The sequence below is a fragment of the Ochotona curzoniae genome, unplaced genomic scaffold (genome assembly GCF_017591425.1).
Source record: "Ochotona curzoniae isolate NIBS_2020 unplaced genomic scaffold, NIBS_Ocur_1.0 contig_3622, whole genome shotgun sequence".
In the NCBI taxonomy this organism is placed as follows: Eukaryota; Metazoa; Chordata; class Mammalia; order Lagomorpha; family Ochotonidae; genus Ochotona; species Ochotona curzoniae.
Window position 1 is genome coordinate 15,807,241 of NW_024465926.1, and position 9,580 is coordinate 15,816,820.

Consider the following 9,580-nt stretch of genomic DNA (forward strand, 5'->3'; position numbering starts at 1 on the left):
CGGCACGCGCGGCCTCGCTCCCCGCGCTTCGGCCCTCCGAGCCCCGGGAAGCCGGCGGGAAGGGGACGGCGGCCGGCGGGAGCATCCCTCGGCCCGGGGGGGGGAGAGGTTGGAGGTTTGCGCTGGCACTGGGAGCCCAGAGTCCCCGGAGAAAAAGTGGGGTCCCGGAGACCCGCACCCGTCTTGCCAGGGCCTTGCTTTCAAGCCGGGGCTGAGGACGTTTGCCTCTGCCGGGGGAAGGGTTTTGTAGAAGCTAGAAGAAACCCTGTTGCTTTTGCTGATAATGCAGCAGGAATTTCACGGGCCAACGCACTGCTATGAAAGCGTTGCATCTTTTAATTATTGAAGAATACCGTCCCTGCCTGGCGATGGGGCAGTGCCTGCGGGGTGGGAGCAAGGGGCATCCCTGCCACTCTGCCGCCGGAGGGGGTAGGTTGACCCCCAGAGCCTTCCCTTCCGTCTCCCCCTAAAGCAATCCTGTTGGGATGGCTGTGCAATCTCCCAGTCACTCCTATCCGTTTTCCAAGGGGCAGTGAGAGAGTGGCCGGTTTAACACCAGGAAAGGCACAGCAGTTCATCTGAGCAGAGGATGGACTGACTTGCTCATCGTGCAGAATCCTCTTTGGGAGCGAGGATTCCTTAACATCCCGGCTGCGTGGTGACCAGGCGGGGCTGGGTGCGGGGCGCTCCAGGTTGGCGGGGTTGAGAGAGGCGAGGAGGGGCCAGCTGCATCAGTCTTGGGATTCTTTTTCCTGCTGCTGCGGAGGTGCAGACAGCACAAGGCTGGAGGGGTAGGGGGCGCGCAGTCCCAGCTGCGGGAAGCGTGCACTTCTGCGGGAGAACAAAATAATGAAAGTTACAGAGCAGAGGGACGGAGCTGCGGCCGGCAGGCGCCACGGGCAGGCGAAGCCCCAGACACTCAGCCCGCTCCCGCTGTGGCTCAGCGTCCAAGTTTTCCCGTGGCCCTGGAATCGCAGCCTCTGCGCAGAGCTCGAGTCCTTCCTGCTACGGAGGAATTGGAGCGGTTTTCAGTAGAGACCCGGGAGAGACAGCCCAGAGGCCAGCAAACTCTGCTTGAGTGAGAGCTGGCTTTCCATCGTGTTCTGGAGGCCGCGCGAACTCCTGCAGGAAAGCGTCTTTCTCTGGGTAACTATCTTTGTTCTGGTGGTTACGTGAGAGTCCACATAAAATAGTCACTTTTATCACATTGTTTTCAAAAGAACTGAGCGACTGCCCTCGCCACCTCTGGGAGGAAGTAAACCGCCTCCCTGGGTTTGAAATGGGAAAGTCTGGTGAGGCTGGGACATGCAGATTTATTCAAACTGGGCTTATTGCGGGCTAGAAAAATAGGCTTTTTAAAACAGTGCTAATTGAAGTGCAGGGCCGTCTTGATAGCACTTCCTAGTTCCCCTTATGTCCTGCGTCCTTATCAGAACACCAGACAGTAAAATTACTAGAAGCCTAAATTCTATTTTCAATTAAGATGCAATCTTTTGTTAATTCGAGATTTTTTTTTTTTTTCACAGAAAAAACTAACGGCTCCTTTTTCTCTTTTAATGACCTTCCTCGGGTGGTGGCTCGGGGGAGGGGAGGAGAGGGAGAGGCATGTGGTGATTTGGGGCAAATAGGGGTCCATTTCATGCTGTTTCATTGCACTTGTCTTTCTCACTCATGGTTTTTCTTTCACTCTGAATAGAATTACATGGCTGCTTTGTCAAGATTCTGGTTTGGGGAGCACATATGGTAAAGGCTGTGCCTTTGACCGCCAGGTCTGATTTACAGAGGGAAAGCTACACTCCCAGACACAGCGTGTCCTGGAACCTTGCCTGGGGAGGCTGTGACTTAGGAAGTTGAGATGTGGTGTAAACTTTTATGTGTTATATTTAAATGTTTTTTTCCCCTCCCTCAGACTGTCTCAGCAAGACCTTAGGTCTGATTTTCGTCTTCCTTCATTCTCAGCCTGTGGCCGTTGGTCAGGAATGGTCCTCATCTCATCCAAGTGTGTTTTGAAATGCTCCTTGGCGGGCCTAACCATTCAGGAAGAGGGTAACATAGGCCTGTTCAGTGTAAACGTAGGTAGCAACCATTTCTTCTAGAACCGTCAGATTTTCAGACTGGGAATTCCCAAGGTCCATCTCCTCCCCCCCCCCCTTTTTTTTCCCTAGAAAATGTGGTCATTGTATAAATTCACTGGCTGATACGTCAAGGACGTAAAATGGGGTTGAGGTGATTTTCTCTCTTAAAATCTGGTTATTTCGCAAATTTTGTCAAGAACCCCCGTTCTTTATTTTGCAAGAATTGTGAATTGATAGCTTTTCAGAGATAACTTTCTCTCTCTTTCTCTCTCTCTCACACACAGTAGATATATTTGACCCACATCAATCTGTGATTTCCTTAAGTAGAGAAGAAGCTTCAACAGGTCTGTTAAAAAAGAAAGAAAAAAAAAAGCTAAAGCTCTAGAACGTTGGACACATTCTGACACACACGCAGGAGTAGGCAAAAGCTGTTCCTTCAGGATGTCTGTGGTAGCCATCCGCGGCCTCCTCCAGGAGCAGGAAGGACCAAAGCAAACACTCCAGCGGGATAATTAGACATCTTTCTGCTATAATTTTACCTTGACATTGAGAGCTTTGTGCAAATCTGGAAATGGACTCCTTCGCGGAACATTGCACTTGCGGCCACTAGAGGGCAGTGGCGCCCTTCTCCAGCTTCGTGCACGGCCCGTCTGCTTTTGCGGGTACCATGAAAAGCGGTTTTGTTACCATCAGCCTTGTCTGGCCCTCTCTGGAGAAAACGAATTCAATCTAGCCCTGGTTCAGGCTACTACTTGAGCAGTTTGTCAGGATTAGCATCTTTCCAGTGAGCGGTTCCTGTTACCTTTAGCCTCTTCTTCCCAGCTTGGGATTTACTAGAAAGTGAGGGAACCTTGTAACTTCCGATGGCGCCCTCAGTGGGGGCTGGGCAGCAGGGGGGATGCTGTCAGCTCTCGCTAAGCCCGCGATCTGGAAGAATTTTCTGGATTTTCTTTTCTCCTGGCAGAACAAGCATCCCTTCTGACTCCAAAGGGGACAGAGTGAGTAGTGAAAAAAACTGCTAGTGACAGCGTTGTGATGTCATTGCCTGTTCTCTCAAGAGGTTTTTGAAGACGTGTGCGAGGTGTCTTTAACTTGCCGACAAAAAGTATAGCCTGTGATGTTTGGCAAGCATTTTGGTTGATGGCATTGCTGCGAAAGAGTTAATGCTATTTATTTATTTATTGACGTTACCTTTAACCATCCATTCTCGAAGTTTCTGCACAAAACCTACCTCGAGCAGAGAGCATAATTTAATTCGAGATGGGTATTCACGCCCTGGGTTTTAATCATTTGATTTTTTCCCCCTCCTCCTCCATGATCTACAAATGCTGGCTTCTGCTGAAATGGCCTCGCTCAGGCTGCACAGACTTACAACTGTGACTATTCAGGGTGTTGTGCTGAAACTTCAGAAGAATTGAAAAAGAAAACCCTCATAGCGTATGGTAATTAAGAGGAAAACTCCATTCAAAATAAGTACTGTCTTAAGTGGGCACTCCTCGTGTCTTATAAACCAAGCCCTGGCGACTCGGCAGAGGGTTCTGGGCAGCCGGGGCTGTGTTGGAATGCAGAGGCGGTGATGGAGAAAGGATCGATGCCCCTGGATTATGGGCGGGTGCATTAAGTGACTCCGAAGACTAGATGGAGTATTTTGTAAATCAGTGTTCATTTACACCGATAGTTTATTTCATTTAAAAAAGAAGTGATTTCAAATTCTAAGTGCTGGTGATTTAATGCACATTTGTTTGAACCAGAGGCAAAATTCCAGTGTTTAATTAGTTTTCAGACAGTAGCAGAGTTTTGTGGAGCTGTGTGTGTGCCTGGGCTGAGAACGGTGCAGAACAGCAAGGGAAAGAGAGATGGGAGTGTGAGAGATGGGAGTGTGAGAGACAGCGTGAGGGAGAGACAGCGCGAGGGAGAGACAGCGTGAGGGAGAAGATTGGTTGGCAGTGGGGAGGAGCCCAAGGCTTTGTTTTCTCCTGGCAGGACCGTTACTGCACTCTCTCTCTCTCTCTCACACACACACACACTCTTGTCTCTCTCTTACTCTCTCGTTGAGTTGCACACAGCTTTACAGGTGGGAGTCAGCAGTGGCCACACTGGCTGCACTCCCCGCCACTGGATCCCTCCCGGGTGTTTCTGAGTGAGCTCGGTGTCCTGCTCAGTCCTTCCAGGCTACCGCAGGTGAAGGATGCCCCCCATCCCTCAGCCCGGAGTGTCCAGAAATCCTTGCGCCACAGTCCTCTGTGCGGGTCTGATTGCCACAAAGCAAGGATATCTCTCGTGACAAAAGTGGCTTGGGGCCTGGCTTTGTCCCCACCGTGACAGTCTCCAAACACAGCTGCCATGTGGTAATGGGAGCCTTCCCCTGCTCCTGGGTTGGAAGCATAGAAATCTCTTCAGCCTACCTTAGGCCCTGTCTGTGTCTGCTTGTTTTAATGGATGTTTCTTCTTAACAGATGTGCAAGTCATTGGGGTTGGGCGCAGCTGCCCAAGCGATTGGGTGCCCATCCCTGCTGAGGGTCCCTTGTGGACTCACGGTGGACTGTCTAGCCTAGTTTACGTCACTCCCTAGGCCTGGGTCGTTGCAGCCAGTGGGGCGTTTAATATTATTTATTCAATTCTCGAGGCGTTTAGGTCTTTTTCTGTTTTGTACTCTACTTAACTTTGGTCTTGGCCATGCCTCGCGGGGCAGTCCTGCGACGCAGCAGCTCCTAAAGCTGCTTCTGAAGTCTGACCAAGAATAAGCATGAGAATGAGAGAGCTCTGTTAAAAGGGGGAGCAGGCAGGGCGGAGACGGTGCTAATAATAATGTTTATGCTGGAGACACAAATGAGGACTTAGCGCAGTGCCTCGTGTGGGATGGACACTCGGTGACTATGGGGCCAGATTCTGCTTCATGGACTAATGGTGAAGGTAGAAATTCCTGTTTACCAAGATTAGATCAAATTTTGTTTTTGAAGATTTATTTATTTATTTATTAAAGATTTATTTATTTTATTGCAAAGACAGATGTACAGAGAGGAGGAGAGACAGAGAGGAAGATCTTCCATCCGATGATTCACTCCCCATGTGGCCGCAACGGCTGGGGCTGCGCCATTCCAAAGCCAGGAGCCAGGAACTTTTTTCCAGGTCTCCCGCATGGGTGTAGGATGCCAAGGCTTTGGGCCATCCCTGACTGCTTTCCCAGGCCCCAAGCGAGGAGCAGGTTGGGAAGCAAGGTTGCCGGGATTAGAACTGGCGCCCACATGGGATCCTGGCTCTTGAAGGTGAGGACTTTAGCTGCTAGGCTACCGTGCTGGGCCCTAGGCCAAAATTCTTACATCAACAATTGCTGTAAGTGGAGGCTTCTCCCAGGTAAGGATGAGCTCTTGTTAGTCCCGGCCCTTCTGGAATGATTGCCCAAGTTTACAGTGATGCTTCCCTTCTCCTCTTACCCATTCAAGAAGCAGTGGAGATCTTGGATTTTAGAGATAATTATCGATTTATGGAAATCTCCTGGTTCCTTCCTTCCTTGGCATCTTCTCCCCATTCCTGTCTCCTCGAGGTTGTCTTGGTGAACTACCCTGAAGTCGCATCTTCCAGGACAAGTTTGCTAAGCGTGCAGTGTGGAGCTACTTGTGTCCTCCTTGCCGTCGCCTAAAAGGGACTTATTACTATTCCAGACGTCCTGGAAAGATAATTGGTCTCTTGATAAATCGTCTCCATTTCAAGACCGTTCCTGTTTGTTTAGCAGGTAAATGTGGATGGGGGTTTTACAGGGGCCTGAGCGGTGATAGCCTTAACGCAGGACGAGTCTGCTCTGCAGATTCTCCTGCGGGGCCTCGCAGTCCTGCCTGGAGCCTGGCAAAAGCACAGCGATTCCGTGTTGTGTTGGAGCCCTCACCCTCTCATGCCCTTCCTGGCTTCCTCACTGTTTTCACACTCCGTGTTCCAGCCTGTCTGGGCTTTCCAGAGCTCTGGGACCTTCTTGCTGTTTCCCATCTGTGCCCCCCTTGTGTCATCTGCTTCTTTCCCAGGTTAATGCTCCCCGCCGTGTGTGCTGAGCAGCGAACAGGAATGTCTGCTGCGCTGGCCTTGTATTTTGAGTTTGATTTGGCACTCCAACTCAGGCATGCATTTAGACCCCAGTCATGAGATGGGTATGAAAGTGCGCACTTAGCCCAGTTCTGGCTCCTGGAGAGGAGGCCCTTTGGTTTGGGGAGCATAACCCTGGAGGATAGTTCTGGAGACAGAATTTATTATAAGAGACTATTCGAATTCAGCCCCTCTTGGGCCTCGGTGGCTTACCACCGTGGTCCTCTCGGAGGCCAAACCAATGAAACCACTGAAATTTGGACTTGAAGCTTTGGATCTGTGAGCCAGATAAACCTCTTTTTCTTCATAAGGCATGTTTTCCAGGAAGTTTTTGAAGACCTTGTTGGCCAGTGCCCTGCATAGCTCCTTACTCACTGCAGGCTAGAGGGCACTTCACCTGTGTCCATCCCGCAGAAGCGTGAAGTGACCCTCCGCGTGTGAGACGATCCTCTGGGCTCAGCAGGCAGAAAAGAGCAGCGGCTCGGTTTCCAAGCCCGTTCAGACACCTGGCGCTGAAGTCTCTGCGCTCGGGTTGATGCCCACACACCCGTCCCTCCCTCTGTCTCTGGAGCAGAGCAGCAGGACAGCGCTGAGCTGATGTGCTTGACCCTGGGTTCCGCAAGATCCGTAAAAGGAGTTTCCGAGATCTTCTGATCCAACTCTCTTCTCAGCACGTTTTCCTTTTGCCAGTAATCCTCCAGCCTTCTAAATGTCCCGATGACAGCCTGCTAACTACTGCTCCCGGAACCTGGGAGGCGAGCAGGTGATTCATTAACTCTGTTCATTAAAATGCCTGAGTTTAATGAAGGAGGAGCTAAAATAGACCTCTTTTGTCACTTTCTCCCAGTCCTCAAACTTTGCCTCCTCCCTTGGCTTTTTCCGACAGCCCTGCAAATATCTGGCCCTGGTATTAAATCATAATTAACATTGAGCAGTTCCATAGCACTTAGCTAGTTTCAAATGCTATACTAAGGATGTTCGGTATAATATAAGACTTACCCACACGAACCTATGAACTGCCAAGACTGGTCATAATCTTACCCGGAGTTAAAATAGATGTTCCCGGTATTTCACAGCTTGTTATTGGCATCACTGAGTTTCAGACCAAGATATTGAAAGAAAAGATTAGGTGCCCTGCCAGGCTTCCCCCACGACTCACTTCTTCAGCAGGTCTTCTGAGCTACAGTTTGCAGACCTCTCACTGTTCTCATTCATCGTACTTGCTTTCTCTCTGCTGTGCAACTTGCCCTTTAGCTGCGCGATATGCTAACCAAGGGTCCCCACGGCAGTCACGTGATTGGAATTACTCCTTTCAGAAAGGTTGGCTGTGGACTCCTTTTATAAGTCAGAGGTTAAAAGTCATCGACTCAACCACTGACTGTTCTTGTCCACCTTCATTTAGAGGTGAGGGTTGAGAGACCAGGAGATTAATCGTGACGAGCCCAAGATCATCTTTAATTTGGGGACAGAATTGAGAACTCTTGCCTTGTAGCTCAATCTTTGTTTTCACAACCAAAAGTGTGCTTTAATTTTTCTTTCTTTTTTTAATTTTAGAGGGAGGAGAGAGGTAGGAAGGAAAAGAAACAGAGAAAGTAAGAGTTGTCATCCACTGCTTCACTTCTCAAATACCCAAACTGCGCATGAGCCGGAGCTATGGGTCAGGATCCCAAACCTGTGTATCACATGGGTGCTAGGCACCTGACTGAGCCAGTACCACTGCTTCTAAAGGTCACGTTAGCAGGAGGCAGGGATCAGGAACGGACCCAGGCCTTAAGTCCAGGAATGTTGATGTGGGATGCAGCTATCCAAACTACTGGGCCAGATATCGGTGCCTAATTGTATTGTAATAGATGCGTTTGTGATTTGATGTAGCTTAAAATATATCATTAGTTCATATACCTAATCTTGTGTGTATAGTATGAATCTATCTATCTGCTATGTGTCTATGGTATGCCTGAGTTGGGTAGTTAAGCTGTAATACCTAAATGGTGCTGCCTGTGGCTCTGCCCGCCCAGCCTCTTAAGGTTGCTGGTGACTTCCCAAGCCTGCTTCTCTACTTTTCCTGCCAAAATGGTGAGGCCCAGGGTCCACTTCTGTTGCTTTTTCAACTAATAAACCCAAAAAGGTTTTGCAAGACCATGTGAGTCTATCCTTGCGATGTTATGTGCATCTCTTACTTGAACGTTCATGGTTAGTTTAGCATCACTTGGTACGTCCTTTGATAATACTTTGTAGAAACTACCATTTAACCCTAGCCTTCAGTTTTGTCCCACTGGTTAGTCATCTGCCATTAATCTCTCCACTCCGCGTTTCCACATAGACTAGAGTGAAAAAAAAAAATGTCCTGATGTTGCCACTCCAAAGCCACCACTGAGCCCTTTGGAGGTTTTTGATTTGGAGCTCACTTCAAGCTCGTGTCTTTGGTATTAAAGTGATGAAAATTGTGTACACAGAACCAGAATGAACAAAGGGGCATTCTGTCCTGGAGCTGACTTTATTACTAGTGTAAAAAAACACTAAGTCTGTCTATAAAAGCATGAGACTAAAACATTAACTCCCCAAAATGAAGTGTAAACGAACTAGGTCATAGGAAATAGTTATACCCGGATTGGCGATCAAGTATGGTTTAGGGCAAGAATAACAGAATCCCAATCCCACCTGGATTTGAAGGGACTGTAGAGACAACACAGACCAACACACCTGCCACCAAGTGATCCAGTCACTGCTACTGCCGTGCCCTAGTGATGGTCATGGCCTCGCTAGGCGGGGGAGGTCATTGTCCTCTTGTTCAGATCATGCAGTCTTGGGAAACCTTCACTTTCGGGTGAGTGGCATCCGGTTATCCTCTTTGAGAAAGGTTTTGATGCTGTGCACAACAGCTGCCACCCTCCTTCCACATTGGTGTTTTCAGGAGTTACCTTCCAGGAGAGCGTCTTCCCACGCTTAATGTCTAGCTTGAACATCTCCTTTATTATTTATTTGTTTGTTTATTTTACTTTCTTGGAGTAAAGAACTAAAGACAGAAATCCAGGCAGCTAGACTCTTAGATTATCAACTCCCTTCCATACACTTCTTTTATTGCAGCCTGAGGCCACATTACATTAGCTTTTATTACCAGTCACATCACCCAGAGGACTTACGTTCCACAGTTCGTGTGTTTGCTTTTCCTTTTGTGCTGCTCTTAAGTCACATCCCCCTTCCCCCGTCCCTGAGCACATAGCACACGAGAAGGCACCTTCCATTTGGTTAGCACAGAATGTGAGGCAGCTGCCCTGCCTCTAAGCTTGTACCTGCCATGGACCAGCTGTAAATGTGTCTTCCTCTATGCACTGGGGTTATTAGCAGTATTTGCCTTATGGACAAGCTCTGATATTAGGTGATATCAGCATAGGAAGTATTTGAAAGAGTCCATGGGATGGAGCTGCTCTGAT